The sequence below is a fragment of the Hypanus sabinus genome, chromosome 2, assembly GCF_030144855.1.
Source record: "Hypanus sabinus isolate sHypSab1 chromosome 2, sHypSab1.hap1, whole genome shotgun sequence".
Lineage (NCBI taxonomy): Eukaryota > Metazoa > Chordata > Chondrichthyes > Myliobatiformes > Dasyatidae > Hypanus > Hypanus sabinus.
In genome coordinates, this window is record NC_082707.1 from 82,607,440 (window position 1) to 82,625,285 (window position 17,846).

The following is a 17,846-nucleotide window of genomic DNA, read 5'->3' on the forward strand; positions in this document are numbered from 1 at the left end:
CATAGATTCAGGCAACAACACACTAAGCGTATTATACACCCAGTGAACACTTTATTCAGTTCCGTCTGTACCTAATAAAGTGGCCACAGAGTGTATGGGTCATGGTCTTCTGCAGCTCTAGCCCATCCGCTTCCTGGTTCGACAGGTTGATTGTTCAGAGATGCTCTTCTGCGTGCCAGTGTTGTATTTACTTTCTCCTGCCCATTATGCCTGCTGTCATTTAGGGCAGCAATGCCGGTCCTCCAGCGCTCTCTCTCTTTCTCCTCTTGGTCTTGGTAGGGTTCAGCGCTTCCTTCATTATGCCAATAACTTCCTCTTAGTTTTCACTACTGTCAGCCATGCAAGTTCTGGCTAGAGACTCAGGAACACCAACACACACAGATGTAGAAGGATTCCTCATTCCTGTTTGACCAGTCAGGATGGTAAGCCCTGGGCTGACCCCCCAAAGTTGGAGTACTGGTGGACAACTCTTAGTCTACCCTTTGACTGTTTGGCATTGGTGATCCTACCAAGAGCCAAAGCATAAAGCCCTGACTCCAGCCAGCAAGGTGGACCTGTGTTGTAATACATGGTTATTTGAGTTACTGTCACCGTTCTGTCAGCTTGGACCAGTCTCACCAATCTGCTCTGACCTCTGACTTCAACAAAGTGTTTTCATGCACAAAATTACTGCTCACTGGATGACTTTTGTGTTTTTGCACCATCCCCTGTAAGCTCTAGAGTTTGGTGTATGTGAAAACCCCGAGAGATACTCAAACCACCGCATCTAGCACCAACTGTCACTCCTCATTCAATGTTCCTTAGATCACATTTCTTTCACATTCTGTTGTTTGGGCTGAACAATGCTGAATTCTTGTCCCTGTCTGCATACTTTTATGCATTCAGTTTCTGCTGTGTGATTGGCTGACTAGATATTTGCATGAATGAGCTGGTATAGAAGAGTAGCTAAACAAAACATGGCCAGTGGGTGCATATGAACACGATCATAGTAACCACATCTTGTCATTGACCATCACTGCAATGACTTGACTATAATGCATAAAAATGCAACTACAAAATAAATATTGAAAATACATGAAAATGAAACCATGTCTCTTTATTTATTAATTTATTGATTTATTATTTATTGAGGTATAGCATGGAATAGACATTCAAGACATATCGCCCAACAATCATCCAATTTAATCCTAGCCTACTCATGGGACAAATTAAAATGCTCAATTAACCTGCCGACCGATACGTTTTTGGACTGTGTGAGGAAACACGTGGCCCACAGGGAGAACGTATAAACTACTTACAGACAGCAGCGGGAATTGAACCCGGATCACCTGCACTGTAAAGCATAGTACCAACCACTACACTACCAGGCCTTACTCATGAGCATTCACTTCCTCCCTGTTTTCCATGTCCTTTTTGCTTCCTGGATCTCCTGTGGAATGATGGGAGGGAGCAATGTAGGTATAGTTCTGACTGCACTCTGAGAACAGTTAATAGTTATAACAATGGCAGAGTGTAGGGATGAGTGGATGTCTCCGCTTTTCCTTTGGGAGAACAGCAGCTTAAGGTCCACACAAAGACGTCCTGCTGTACTGAGGCATAGAGATAAGAAGGCAGAATGAAAGCCACTTCCAAATTTTTGCATTTAAATAGCCAGATGCTGGAAAATAGTGTCCAATATTGTACATTCCATAATTCATCATTGCCGTCCCTGTCATTATTGAACCCAAAACTCAGCTTATAGAAAGCACTGAAAATTTAGTTGGAGATGGAGCTGTGAGTCAGAGTGGTGAATAGACAAATCAATGAATCAACTGGTTTCTTCTTGTCCTTGACTGTCTCTCTCATCTTGTCTTAGTAACACTCAATAGATATTTCTTTTCCATTTGATCAAGGCTTGTCATAATTATACTCCGTTGCATAATTTGTTTTTCTTCGAAAGTGGAGCCAGGCTGCCTTGAACTCCAGGTTGGACACGTAGTCATGGTTATTTATTTAGTGCAGACAGACAAAGTGTCTCAGGCTCCAGGATATTTCTGAGTATTTTACGTCTTTGAATAATTGATAATCATTTTGTCTCTTTCAAAAGCTTCCAAGATTTTACACAACTGCCTGTCAATGTCTTATTCTAAATGGTGTTTTAAAGAAGCACTGGAGGATTCAATGAACCTGTGATTGTCTTTTTTGTCTCAAGGTAGTTCTTTTTTTTCTTTCCAATATCTGCCCATCCTGAAGACAGCAAACATTGGTGCAACATGGACAAATGGCACCAGACCTCTTCTGATCTTTCGCCCTATTCACATTGGAATTATCACTGGCAACTAATAGGCTATTCAATATTGGATACCTCAGAGCAAGGGCAGTCCATCCCTCATGCGGAACAGTGCCCCACAGATCGATTGACCAGACCTCACCTTGGGAGCTGTTAGCGTGGGGTCCACACAGTATCTCAGTGTCCATGTGGAATTCCTCAAGTGTTCTATTGTGATCCCACGTTAAATTTCTTGAGAGCAGGTAAACTGGCTACTGTGAATTTGCCCTTGTGTATTTGGGCCACGAAGCTAAAAAAGACAAAGTAGATTATAAGGAAATAAGTAGGGCAATGGGAATGCCCAAGGGTTGGCTTTAACTTGAGGGGCTTAATTGCACTTCAATAGCACTTAAACGAAGTGTTTTTCGTAAAATGGGAACAGGTTTGATGTAGTGATGAAGGGCGTTTGCAGATGGAGGAAGAAAGCTATATGGTTGCCTTTTTTATTATCCCAACAGTCTGAAGATTACATTAATATCCCAAGCTGAAGTTAGCTGGGTCAGCACACATTGGAGACTGACCGCGACTCAGTAAAATAACATTCTCAGCCTTCAAGCACAAGCTTAAGCTAATCTTCAGATATCCACCAAGGAAATAAATGATACCATAAACGCTGTCAGGAAATGTTTCTGCAGTGTCTTATGCTCTTCTATGGAGAAGCTGTTGTTTTTTTTAAAATACGGGTTTACTGCTGCAAAGCTCCTGTGGCCAGAGTTTCACAGCATCAGTGGTAATGGTGGCAAGTAGGTCACAGCCATTCAGAGTAAATCACCTTTCAAACAGTATCCTGCATCAAGGTGCAGAATTAACAAGTGAACAGGATTTTAATGTTTATTTTTCATTTTCATTTTTTTGATCTCAGTACCTGAAGCTGACTTGCGGGTGCCTTCAGAAGGGTGAATCCATGGAAGGCATCGGACTGGGCGGAGTACTTGGCCAAGTACTGAAGACCTGTGCGGACCAGCTGGCTGGTGTGCTCACTGAGATCAGTTATACCGGTGCCCTGCCTCAATGACTATCGCCCAGTTGCACTTACATCCACAGTAATGAAGTGTTGAGAGGCTGGTGATGAAACATATTAACTCCTTCCTGAGAAGCAACTTGGATCCACTCTAATTTGCCTACCGGAGCTACAGGTTCAGAGCAGATGCCATCTTATTGACTCTTCATTCAATCCTGGAACATCTAGACAACAAAGGTACGTACATTAGGATACTCTTTATCGACTACAGCTCAGCATTTAATGCCATCATTCCCTGAAAATTAATAAATTAGCTCTAAGATGTTGGCCTTAATACCTCCTTATCCATTGGATCCTGGATTTCCTCTTTGGATTGGCAACAACATCTCAGTGATATTCATCAATACAGGTACACCACAGGGCTGTGAGCTTAGCCCCTGCTATATTCGTTTTACACTTATGATTGTGTGGCCTTCAATATCAAGCTTGCTGATGAACCTACTGTTGTGGGCTTAATCAAAGGTGGTGATGAATCAGCATACAAGAGGGAGGTTGAAAATCTGGTTGAGTGCTGTCATAACAAAACCCTCTCACTCAATGTCAGCAAGACCAAGGAAATGATTGTAGACTTCAGGAGAGGGAAACCAGAGGTCCAAGAGCCAGTCCTCATTGGAGGATCAGAGGTAGAAAGGGTTAGCAACATTAAATTCCTGGGTGTTACGATTTCAGTGGATCTGTCCTGGACACAGCGCTTACAGGAAGTGCAGTTCTGATGAAAGCATGGCACCTCTACCTCCTTAGGAGATTCAGAAAAACTTCGACAAACTTCTATAGTTGTGTAGTGTAGAGTGTATTAATTGGCTGCATCACACCACAAGATCCCTCTGTTCATTCCCACTGCTAAGAATCTGCCATTAACCCTGTACTCTGCCTTCAAGTTCAACTTTCTAAGGCGTATCACTTCACACTTTTCTGGATTGAACTCCACCTGCCTTGGTCAATGGATCTCCTCCATCTTAGAATCTTGCAGCACTGAAGGAAGTCTTCCAGCCATCATGCTTGACATTGCTTTGAAAAAATTAGCCCAATTAGTCCCACTGTTCCCCTTTTGCTCCTTCATTTTTATTTCCATTTCATTTTAAAATCTTTTTTATTACCTATTATTTTTATTTCCTTTCCAAGTATCTTTACCAGTTGCTTCTGAAAAGTACTATTAGAGCTGCTCCCACTGTTCTTTAAGGTACGGTAGTGGATTTCAGATCATAACATTAAAAACAAACCTTTCACGTGATTTTTTTGCTAGTTATATTAAATCAGTGTCATTTGCTTACTGAACTTCTAAAACCTAGCTGAGTGATATCATAACAACAACCTTTCACAATGTCAGCAAGACTAAGGAACTGATTGTAGGCTTCAGGAGAGGGAAACAAAGGCCCATAAGCCAGTATTCATCAGAGGATCAGAGGTGAAGATCGTCAGTAACTTTAAATTCCTAGTATCACTATCTCAGAGAACCTGTCAAAGACACATCATATAAATGTAGTTGCAAAGAAAGCATGATAGAGCCTTTACTTCCTTAGGAGTCTGCAGAGATTCGGCATGATATCAAAAACCTTGACAAACTTCTATAGATGTGTAATGTGAAGTGTATTGACTGGCTGCATTGTGGCCTGGTATGGGAACACCAATGCCTTTGAGTGGAAAGTTCGACAAAAGGTAATGGATTCAGCCCAGTACATCACAGATAAAGCCCTCCCAACAACTGAGCACATCTACATAGTGGCTGTCATAAGAAAGCAGCATCCATCATCAGAGATCGTCACCACCTAGGCCTTTTCTCACTGCTGCCATCAGGTGCAAAGAACAAGAACCTCAGGACTCACGCTACCAGGTTCAAAACCAGTTACTCTCCCTCACCCATCAGGCTCTTGAACAAAGGGGGATAACTTCACTCACTTGCCCATCTGTTCAAGGGTTCCAACAACCAAGGATCTCACTTTAAGGACTATTTATCTCCTTATCTCATGTTCCCATTATTTATTGTTATTTATTTATATTTGCATTTGCACAGTTTGTTGTCTTCTGCTCTCTGGTTGATCTTTCATTGATCCTGTTATAGTTACTATCTTTAGATTTGCTGAGTGTACCCACAGGAAAATGAAGCTCAGGATCGTATATGGTGACATACATGTACTTTGACAATAAATTAACTTTGAACTCTCCAAATGCAGGTTCTGGAATGGGGTCCATTGAAAAACGGCGAGATTTAGAGTGTGATAAGGACAGGGTTAAACCCCTGTTTGACGACGATGGGAGCTAACCAGACGGGTTTGGAATGGAGCTGTAGTTGGGCTGGTGCAGATGGATTGCACTCTTGGGCAATGAGGCTCAAGTAGAGGATTGGAATGTAGGGCTGACCCTGTATCCTAATGAGGGGTAATTGATGTCCACATACACATCACTACTGTCTCCTTCAACCTGTGAAAGGGGTCTGAAGGATGCTCTCATTCCAGCCGTATGCTCAAGAGTTGGAGGCAGCATCAATGTTAATACTTTATACTTCTGGTTAAGATGGTGCTACCGAATATGTGCAACAGCTCTGGTAGTCAAAAAGCTAAGAAATCTGACTGAAGACATCACTAAAGATACCTTTTCTGGGGTAAATTGTGTTAAATTAGCACCACAAACAATGAAGGGGCGAACAATGGTGAGGCAAGTTCGGGGATGAGCCAAGATAGTGCGTTGTAGAATCATTGCAGATGGAGTTCCAATGCCCCCGGAGTGAGGATGGATCACTGTGGACACGGATGGAGGAGTCAGGGTCCGGGCAGAGAATTTCCGATGCTTGTTCAACTGGCCCAGATGAGAAGTTGGATCAGTCTGGGCACTGAGCTGATCTAAAGAGCTTGAGAGTGGCTTCATCTGGGTGACACATTCTGGGCCCGGGGCTAGTCACTTGGTGGTGTGGTCTGGTCCCAGAGCCTTTTCCAGTAGCCAGATCCTAGTGCGAGGTGTCTTATGCTGTTTCAACAATTTAAACCCCAGTCCAGATCGAAGACAAGAGCCGATCTCACTCACTCGCTGTGATCTTCAGTCCTCTCTCTAGGGTGAGAAGTCTCTCACTGTTCCATTGTTGGGCCAATTTAAGCACTGATCCAGATAGACTGAAAAGACAGGGTGTCAGTTGGACAAGAGCCAATTTTGTTCACTCTCATCTCCATGGCACTGAAGCTATGAAGACTGCCCAGGCTGCCGTGTTCTACGGCCATTAATATGATGAACAGATAAGTGAGTCTTTGGGCCTACTCGAGGGTTCACATCTGAGGATTCATTTTTAATTCAGAATGCTGTTGTTCGTTTCAATTGTTTGTAAGGTTTTAATTTTTTTTCTTTCTCTTGCACATTGAGTCTTGGTCTTTTATCTTTATTTTCATTATTTGTTTCTTTAATTGGGTTCTTTCAGGTTTCTTGCTTTGTGGCTACCTGTGAGCAATCAAATCTCAAGGTTGTATAATTTATACATTCTTTGATAATTAATGAATCTTGAATCTTAAATCTAATTAGCTGAGAAGAAAGTTCAGAAGAGAGCTGATCTGACTATGGCAGCTGCACCAGTGATGGCTCGATAGAATTCACAATAGGTTTGTCTTTTACCTTTATTTTAATCAGTAGCTCCTGCTGCTTTTTGCTCTTTATTATGTTCCTGGCCTCATAAAATTTGATTGTCCAGGGATAAGCAAAGAGTTTGGCCTCAATGGCCAGTTGCTGCAACATTTTCACTTCAATCTAATCTTCTGTTTAGCCACATATCAGCAACGTTTTTGTTTAAACTTTATCTTTTCCAACCAAGATGTTTTTGAGTGACTCTCTAACCTTCTTGCTACTTACCAGTTGCAATTGCCTATTCATTTCTCATCACCCTTACTCCCCAAAATCTATCTGAAGAGCTGTCTGTCTTGACCTAGAAAATACTCAATGCTTCATCCTCAATAGCTCTCAGAACTCTGGAATTCTAAAGGTTCATGGTGCTCTGAGAGAATAAGTTCTTCTTCATTTCATCTTAAATTGCCTACCCCTTATTCAGAAAGATTCCAAGTTATGGATCCCTCTCTCAGTATCTACCTTATCTAAACCCCACTAAGAAGGTGATTTGTCAATGAAATCACTATTCAGTCTACTAATTTTCAATGAGTAGAGGCTCAATATATTTACTTTTTCCTCATAAAACAGCACTTCATCCCATGAATCAATCTAGAGAACCTTCCCTAAACTGCGTGCAATTTAAAGTTAACCCTCCTTAAATAATGAGACAAAAACTGCATGCAGCATTCCAGGTATGGTCTACACACACCTTGTACGGCTGTTGTAATACTTCCCTAGTTTACTATCTATAAAACATCAACCTGTTACAACCTGCTGCAGGGTCTAGGTGCACACATAGGTGGGCTGTACGACATGTTCAACAATCGTGCTCGTGAGAATGCAGGTTCCACCTAATTAGTGTACCATTGCGATGGTATTTAGCTCCCTTCTTTTCATTCTAGTCTTGTTGAGACTTGACCATAAGCACAGCACACTCCCTGCCTACCCTCATCCTTGTCCAGGGAAAAAGACTACCATTTCCATTGACGCTGTCAAGGAGTGGTCTTCATTTGGTATTAATTATTGTTTCCAGCCACAGTGCTGGCATTAACTTTCAGTTTGAGAGTTCTAGTTAACAGTCCTGTTGGCCCAGCTCTTCTTTTCATTCTTTTCCTTTAAAGTCTGCAAAAATTTTCATTTAAGGCCCACTTCAGTGTCTCCGTCTCTCTGCATTTGGGCCATATTCGAAGGTTTTGACACAATGTTCCATTTCCGTCCTGATTAGTTGGGGTGTCCCAAGCAGGGGTCTTCCCTCCCCCGACCTTTTAAATCTACTCCTCAGCATTTTTCACCAGTCCTGCTGAAGGGCCTCGGCCCAAAACGTGGTCTGTACTTTGTTCCATTAATGCTGCCTGGCCTGCTGAGTTCCTCCAACATTTTTTGTGTGTTGTTTTCAAATAAGTTTTCTTGTCAGTTACTATGTGGTCTGTATTTGTTCAATGTCAATTTGTGGCTATGTGTTGTCCTTGGATTGTTTATCTTTTGTCTCTAATTGTTGTCTTTGCACTCACTCTGCTTTTTCACTTTGTCTTGCAGGGATCATGAGGATTGTTAAATGTTCCCCGTTTTTATCAGTTGTATTCAATTGAGATAATCTAATTAGCACAGTAATGTCAACGTCTGGAATTCCTACGTGCTCCACGGTGTATTTTGGGGGGGTCATGCCAACCCCTCTTTGTTGGGTCATTGTGGTTCCTTGTCGGGTGAAATTCAGTGGAAGTTCTTCTGTGTATCGTCAGTGATTTCTATTCATCAAGATTCAGCATTGTTTGCCTGAGTTCATGTTAGTTTTCCTAGTTAATTTTTGTAATAAACCTTTAGTTTTAATGAAATTGCTGAAGTCTCCTTGATTCCTGCACTTGAGTTCAAAAATGGTCTTCACATGCTGTACCTGCACAGTAACTTTCTGCATATCATGTGCAAGCCCTGTCTGGTTTACAACATGGCTCTGTTCCTGCGGATGTCCATAACCTAAACAGTTTGCAAGTCAGAAATAAGACAGCGAACTAAGTTCCTACATGGCAGAAGATGGCTGCAGCCAACAACTCCATCACACCTGTGTCTCAAATACTCACACATGTGCACAAGCTGTACATAAATCGGGTATTCATAACCTAGGGATAACCTGTATAAGGATACCCACCTCCCTCTATTTTCTGTCTCCTTTTTAAAGTACATATATACTGCTTTTCTGGTCCTTCTTCCAAATGGATAGCCTCAGATTTCCTGACAATGTACCTCAGCACAATTGTTCCTGTATCCTGTCACGGTGAGCCCTGGCAAAGACTGAACCCAGGTGCAGATGGATGGCAGACTCCCATGCAGAGACAGAAACAAGAGGTTATACATTGGAATTCCCATAGAACATTGGTAGCATGGCAGAGCAACACTGCGAGACAAATCATACTCCACCCAACGGCCCCGTGATCAGCACCAAATGGGATCCACATTAAATATCATAGTACGTGGAAAACCCATGCCAGTCACAAGTCACAAGTCATTGTTTCATAAGATAAAGCAGAGAGCACAAGGGTTAACGACTCTAACAACTGCTAAGCACAGGAGCTGGAGAAACCTAGAAGCCCAAAGCTCTACAGCCTCTTCATTTTAATCACACTTAAATAGATTGCAAATATTGGAGGCTCAGCACTGATCCCGATGACTCCCAACTAGTCACAGTTATTAACTTGAAAAGAGAAGACAACTGGGTTTTCTGTGGTTGGGTCAGTCAGGTCATCAGCTGGCATGTGTGCCAGACACGTTACTTGCCACTTATCAGGCCAGGCTGGAACATTGTCAATATCTCATTGTTTGGTGGCATGGATTGACACATTATTTGAGGAGTTGAGAACGGAATTGCATATTGTGTACGTACTTGCTAATACAGAGGATTCTGGTTAGTTGGTCCATCTGTTAATCAGGGTAGCCACTTATTTGGGACAACTCTTAAAGGACAAAAACTAATCAAGAAAAAATAGCCTGGATTTGCTTTATTTATTTGGGAGATTATGCTGTTTAATTGGGATAGGAAATTATTGCCAAACAGGTTCTATCTAGCATCTGTTGCATGTATTTGTATAGCAGTTAGACACTACTCCATGCTTAGAGTGAAGTCTTTACATGGGGTCAGTTGTGTGTGTTTGTGCTGAAAAAGCAGTGATTTTTGGTGAGATATAAGCAGGAAGGCAATTTGGAACTGTTTTGCTCACTGTGGTTTCAAGCATTCAGGCTTGGAGGTGCCATAAATGGCCAGGAGTGAAAATGAAATGGCTTCACCACTTTAAAAAGTTAGAAACTACAAAGAATTTGAAGGTATCTACAATCATTTTGAATGTTGCAATGCAAATGAAGATTTGGAGGATGCAATTGTTGATAGAATTGTATGAAGGCAGTCCATTATCTGCACTGATTTAGTTCATTGCGTTTACTGGATGAATTCCTCCATTGATAACAATTAGGATTAGTACACTTGATAGTACTATTAGTAGATTCTAATATGTTTGGTGTTTTATTTAAGCACAGAATTTGTTACTCAGTTTGTCTTCTTTATACCTTTTTAACTATTTTCATGAACCTTTGGCTAATCGGGACAGCCTCTTACTTGGGCTAAAATGTATTGATCTTGATCTGTATTACTGACTCTCAGCTTGTGACAAAAAAAGGATGGGCAATGAATGAACTGAAAAATATTGTTCCAGAAAACAGCTTGAGACCTCAGGAAATGATATCTTGGGACTGAGCTGGCTCATTAACAACTACAATGACTGGTAACTGAGAGATTTCCCCTTGACTCAGAGTGTGTCGGCCTCCATTAGTCTCGATAGATCATGGATTGGCACCTTGGAAAGTTTCCAGGACACATGTGCAAGGTTTCTTTTATGGAAGACCCAAGCTGCAAATCTCCCCTCTCCAATGCCACCGATGTTGTCCAAGGGAAGGGCATTAGGACCCATACACAAGGAAATCTGCAGATGCTGGAAATTCAAACAACACAACACAAAATGCTGATGGAACACATCAGGCCAGGCAGCATCTATAAGGAGAAGCGCTGTCAATGTTTCGGGCCGAGACCCTTCGTCAGGACTAACTGAAAGGAAAGATAGTAAGAGATTTGAAAGTAGTGGGGGGAGGGGGAGCTGCAAAATTTTAGGAGAAGACCAGAGGGGGTGGGATGAAGCTAAGAGCTGGAAAGGTGATTGGTGAAAGTGATACAGAGCTGGAGAAGGGAAAGAATCATGGGACGGGAGGCCTCGAGAGAAAGAAAGGGGGGAGGGAAGATGGAGAACAGGCAAACAACTAAATATGTCAGGGATGGGGTAAGAAGTGGAGGAGGGGCATTAACGGAAGTTAGAGAAGTCAATGTTCATGCCATCAGATTGGAGGCTACCCAGCCGGTATATAAGGTGTTGTTCCTCCAACCTGAGTTTGGATTCATTTTGACAGTAGAGGAGGCCATGGATAGACATATCAGAATGGGAATGGGATGTGGAATTAAAATGTGTGGCCACTGGGAGATCCTGCTTTCTCTGGTGGACCGAGCGTAGGTGTTCAGCGAAACGGTCTCCCAGTCTGCGTCTCTCAATAATTTCTCCTTTGGCTCCTCCCACTTCCTCCAAACCAAGGGTGTAGCCATGGGCACCCGTATGGGTCCCAGTTATGCCAGCCTTTTTGGTGGCTTTGTGGAACAGTTCATGTTCCAAGTCTATACTGGTATCCGTCCCCCTCTTTTCCTTCGCTACATCGATGACTGTATTGGCGCTGCCTCCTGCATGCATGCTGAGCTCGTTGACTCCATTAACTTTGCCTCCAACTTTCACCCTGCCCTCAAATTTACCTGGTCCATTTCCGACACCTCCCTCCCCTTTCTTGATCTTTCTGTCTCCATCTCTGGAGACGGCTTATCTACTGATATCTACTATAAGCCTACAGACTCTCACAGCTACCTGGACTATTCCTCTTCCCACCCTGTCTCTTGCAAAAATGCCATCCCCTTCTCACAATTCCTCCATCTCCACCACATCTGCTCTCAGAATGAGGCTTTACTTTCCAGGATGAAGGAGATGTCTTCCTTTTTTAAACAAAGGGGTTTCCCTTCGTCCACTATCAACTCTGCTCTCAAACGCATCTCTCCCATTTCCCGCACATCTGCCCTCGCCCCATCCACCTGCCACCCCACTCGGGACAGGGTTCCCCTTGTCCTCACCTACCACCCCACCAGCCTCCAGGTCCAACGTATAATTCTCCGTAACTTCCGCCACCTCCAATGGGATCCCACCACCAGCACATCTTTCCCTCCCCCACCTTTCTGCTTTCCGCAGGGATTGCTCCCTATGCGACTCCTTTGTCCACTCATCCCCCCATCCCTTCCCACCAATCTCCCTCCTGGCACAACAGAACAAGTGCTACACCTGCCCTTACACTTCCTCCCTCACCACCATTCAGGACCCCAGACAGTCCTTCCAGGTGAGGTGACACTTCACCTGTGAGTCGGCTGGTGTGATATACTGTGTCCGGTGCTCCCGGTGTGGCCTTTTACATATTGGTGAGACCTGACGCAGACTGGGAGACCATTTCGCTGAACACCTACACTCAGTCCACCAGAGAAAGCAGAATCTCCCAGTGGCCACACATTTTAATTCCACATCCCATTCCCATTCTGATATGTCTATCCATGGCCTCCTCTACTGTCAAAATGAATCCAAACTCAGGTTGGAGGAACAACACCTTATATACCAGCTGGGTAGCCTCCAACCTGATGGCATGAACATTGACTTCTCTAACTTCCGTTAATGCCCCTCCTCCCCTTCCTACCCCATCCCTGACATATTTGGTTGTTTGCCTGTTCTCCATCTCCCTCTGGAGCTTCCCTCCCCCCTTTCTTTCTCCCGAGGCCTCCTGTCCTATGATCCTTTCCCTTCTCCAGCTGTGTATCACTTTCGCCAATCAACTTTCCAGTTCTTAGCTTCACCCCACCCCCTCCGGTCTTCTCCTATCATTTCGCATTTCCCCCTCCCCCCACTACTTTCAAATCTCTTACTATCTTTCCTTTCAGTTAGTCCTGACGAAGGGTCTTGGCCCAAAACGTTGACAGTGCTTCTCCTTATAGATGCTGCCTGGCCTGCTGTGTTCCACCAGCATTTTGTGTTGTATTGTTAGGACCGATGTCATTGCAGAGCACTGTGTGGTTAAGTGCCTTGCTCAGGGACACACACACAGCCTCAGCCAGGGCTCGAACTAGCAACCTTCAGATAACTAGATGAACGCCTTAATCACTTGGCCACTCACCAACGCCAGATGTGTATAGAATAATGGGAGGCATAGATGGAGTGGACAGCCAGCATCTTTATCCCAGTGCGGCAATGGCCAATAACAAAGAATATCTGTTTAAGGTGAGTGTAGGAAAGTTGATGGGGGCTGAAAGAGATAGGGGTTTTATGTAGTACCTGGAATGCATTGCTGAGAGTTGTGGTAGAAACTGTTACTATAAGGACATTAAAAATAGCACATAGATGTAAGTAAAATGGAATAGGATTATGTAGGTCGCACAATATAGCAGAGCAAAGGGCCATGCTGTGCTGTGCTGTATTGTTTGAAATTCACCTTGACTTAAATTTTACTAACACTTTCTGATGTTGCATGTTTTTGAGGACATTAACCTTAATCACAACTCTGGGATTCAGCACTTTGCTGGTGATTCTGATGGGGTCTGGAAGTGTACGCTTCCCAGTTGATATCTCGACCATGTATCTGTCAGACCCGTATAAGGTTAAGTCTAACTACTCAGTCATACCAATTCAGAAACAAAACCTGCTGATCACGCATGTTCAGCATAGGAGGTGGATTTTGCAAAGAAGCTTTCTGATCAGTGTATTTTCTGCATTTTTATTTATAAAGACTCAAGAGGAGCTTTGTGGTTACTCTTGTGCGTTAAAAGTGTGATCATAGAATCCCACAGCATGAAAAAGTCATTCAGCCTGCCGAGTCTGTATCAACCATCAGACACCCATTTGCACCAGCCCTGCACGAATCCCGTTTTATATTTCCACACTCCCATCAACAGCAGCTCCCCCCCCCCCACCCCAGATTCTACAACTCACCTGCACATGGCACCAATTTACAGTCACCAGTTAACCTACTGACCAGCATGTCTCTGGGTTGTGGGAGGGAAACAGTACAGCAGGGGGAAATCTGTGTCAATGAGTCACAGAGACAGACAGCACCATTGGCCTATCCCGTCCATGCTGACCAATGTGCCTTCCTGAGCTTGTCTCACTTGCCTGCCCATCTCTCTAAACCCTTCCCAAATATGAACTTGTCCAAATGCCCTTTAATAACATTGTAATTGAATCTGTCTCAACCACTTCCTCAGTCGTCTTGTTCCATATATCCAGCTCCTTCTGCAGAAGTACTTGATCCCTCTTAAATCTTTCCTCACTCACCTAAACCTCTGCTCTCTAGTTTTAAACTTTCCTACCCTGGGAAAAAGATCGGTAAACAACCACCTTTATGATTCTATCAATGTCTATCAATCACCTGTCAGTTTCCTTTCCACCAGAGGAAAGAGTCCAGCCTTCCTCACTCAGGCGACATTGTTGTGAGTGTTTTCTGCCCCCTCTCTAGTTTAATTACTGTACATCATTGCTACAGAATGGCAACCAGAACTGCACACAATATTCTTCCTGTGTGGCAACTGTCAGGGAATTGTGTACCTGTACCCTGGGTCTCTCTGTTCTACAACACTCCCAGTGGCTTGCCCTGGTCTGGGTTAAGTGCCCAAAATGCACCAGCTTGCACTTATCTGAGTTACATTCCATCTGCTATTCTTTGCCCACTTTCCCAGATGATCCAGATGCTCTTCTAACCTTAGGCAAACTTCTTTACTGTCCAGCACACCTCCAACTTTGGTGTTGTCTGCAAGCTTGCCAGGGGATTAATGGAATGACAGGGAGAACCTTCAAGCTGCACACAGTAAGGGTCCTGATCAGCTTCCATTGCTGTAGGAGGGTGCTGTCCTCAATCATCACTGATTATCTCGCAATGATGTTGTCCATTTTGAGCACAGCAAGATCACAACAATGCTTTTTTTTGTGTTGATGACCAAATAATCTGCTTTTTACTGATGTTGATTTGGGAATAAATACTGACTGGGACTACAAAATCCTCACAATTCCTGAAACAGTTACCACATACAGACGCAGTGGGAGCCTGGGAGATGGGAGTTAGGGTTTAGTGATCCCATATACCCTGCCTCTGGACATTGAAATTGAAGTCGGTGGAAGGGTCTAGACCCGACTGTTTATTTCCCTTCATTGGTGCTGTCTCTCCTTCTGAGTCCCTCCAGCAAGATGCATGCGTTTCTCACAAATGCCAGGTTGAGAAAGTCATAGAAAAGAGTGCAGTGATAGAGACCCTCAGAGTGAAATTCGCTCCACTCACTGCCACACAATGTTCTGACTGATGCTTTGGAAATCGGGGAGAACAACAAGACGGCTGAAATTCAGACTGGATGAGTGACTGTCCTCAAGTTCACAACATATTAAATAATATAGGTGACATAAATGCAGAATATTACCTCAAGTACGTTAAATTGAGCAAGAGGGCAAGAGATTAAAATGCAGAAAATGCATTTAAACCAGATATTTTGGATTATACTTACTTGACAACAGAACAGTTTAAACATTAATTTAAGCATCCATAAAGTAATTGTTGAAACCGTTTGGGCAGGGAGAAGAAGTAAAATCGGAATGAATGAAAGAAGTTGCGAGTTCGAATGAATGTTCAGTGCTAAATGGGCTAAGTACTTTCGATTAAATGAGTTCCTTATTGTTTGGGAGACGAACCCTGCCGGTGCCGGTGCTGCCCTCACTGGGACGACTAGGTACTGCAGCAACACAAGACAGCCAATCAGCTTTTTCCTTTTCTCAACATAAATTATTTGTGTCACTGACATTTATTCGCAAAAACTCTTCAAGTGGGCAATAAATCAAACAAAAAAAAGATTGCTTCAATTCAACGCGGACTAATTAGCGGGGAACTGCTAGTGATTATAATATAAATGCTAATTGTATGTATTTGAAATGCAAAGTGTATCCCATTTTGCATCGTTTATGAATCATCTGTGACAGTATCGATGGTGGGCTGCAGGATGGTGGGTTGCAATATATTACAGTATTGTAATTTATAGTATTTTATGTATGGCAATGCACTGCCACTGCAAAACAACAAACTTCATGACATATGTCAGTGATACTAAAACTGATTCTGATATGTTAGAAGCTGAGCAGCAATGCCAGAAAAATATGGAAGGCTTCCTTCCATTGTGTTCTAGGAAATTCAGTCTATTCAAAATAGAGGGAAAATGTTTTGAAAAGTTAGCACCTTAATCCTATTCCACCTTCAATTAGTTGATTTCCTCTTTTGAGGTCTACACATTCAGCTTTGGACCCAACTCTCTCCAGATTCCAACCTAACAAAACTCCACCAACCTCAGTCTCCAAGATAACAATTTGATCCATTAACTGCAGCCTTTATTTATTTATTTTAAAATAAGTAAATAAATTTTGTGTAAAATCATTGTAGAATTATCCATAATTACCTTGTAAAGGAGGTTATTGCAATTTCTAATCCAAAGACAAAATTGCTGAAATTGCAGTCGGTTCAATTGGAAAATAATACAGGAGCTCTTTTCCTAAGATGGCTCTAAAGGTGAAGAAGGAAGCTGTCCCTGCCAAGACTGAAGCTAAATCTAAAGCCTTGAAGGCTAAGAAGGCTGTTTTGAAAGGTGTTCACAGTCACAGGCGGAATTATGGCAGCACCTACCTTCAGGAGACCAAAGACACTCAGATTGAGAAGGCTGCCCAAGTATCACAGAAAGAGTGCTCCCAGGAGGAACAAGTTGGACCATTATGCTATTATTACGTTTCCGCTCACCACTGAGTCTGCTATGAAGAAAATTGAGGACAATAATACCTTGGTTTTCATTGTTGATATAAAAGCCAACAAGCACCAAATCAAGCAGGCTGTTAAGAAATTGTATGATATTGATGTAGCCAAAGTCAACATACTTATCAGGCCTGATGGTGAAAAGAAAGCCTATGGACACCTGGCCCCGGACTATGATGCATTGGATGTCACTAATAAGATTGGCATCATCTGATCTGTTTACAAGAAGACCTTTATAAATATTGCAATAAAGCATTTAAAGAGAAAGGAAAATAATACAGGCACATAATGCACCCCACCATTCGTGTCTCAATAGGCTGCATGATCCTGGAGGTGCATCTTACTTGTTTTATATCCATATTTTCACTTTTGCTAGAACAATTTAGAATCCTTGACCTTTAAGTTGTATGAAGTTGTATTACTGACCCTCTTCTTCTGCTGTGACGACAAATGCACGGAACGCTGATGTGATGGTGGGATTGCCAGAGGAGTGAACTCTGGTGTACACTTCCCCGTTCTTGGATGCAAAGATGACCATGTGGCATCTTTCTGCTGCAGCAATATTTATTAGCATGTGGAATGAGCCAACTCCAGTGGAATGTATAAAATGTGTGTGCTATCTACAGCTTTCTTAAAATAAATTCCCTAGTCTTGCTTGGATTGGATCAGCCCTTCCAGAGTGAATAGTGCTGAAAATCATTTGGAAAAGTCCATTTGCCTATGGAGAGGATAAAACAGTGGGGGTTCACAATACCACAACCATCTCTGCTGGATTAAAGAATTTGAATGGCAATGAATTTATTTGGCATTATGGAAAACAAATGGAAACAGATCTCCTGTGGGCGATATTTGCACTAAAACCATAAATGAATTCAAGAGGAACATCCTTATAACTTTAATCATCAAAAACAACCAAGGAGACCCAACCTTTATGTAGGATGTCATGACATATAGTGACAGGAAGCAACCTTGTCTGCAGACGGTGAATGTCAG

General features: G+C 42.8%; 1 pseudogene; it reads left to right on the forward strand.

Annotated features, from left to right (window-relative positions):
- The first annotated feature begins 16,604 nt into the window (after window positions 1-16,604).
- On the forward strand, window positions 16,605-17,093 carry LOC132405088 (large ribosomal subunit protein uL23-like; annotated as a pseudogene).
- Window positions 17,094-17,846: the final 753 nt, after the last annotated feature.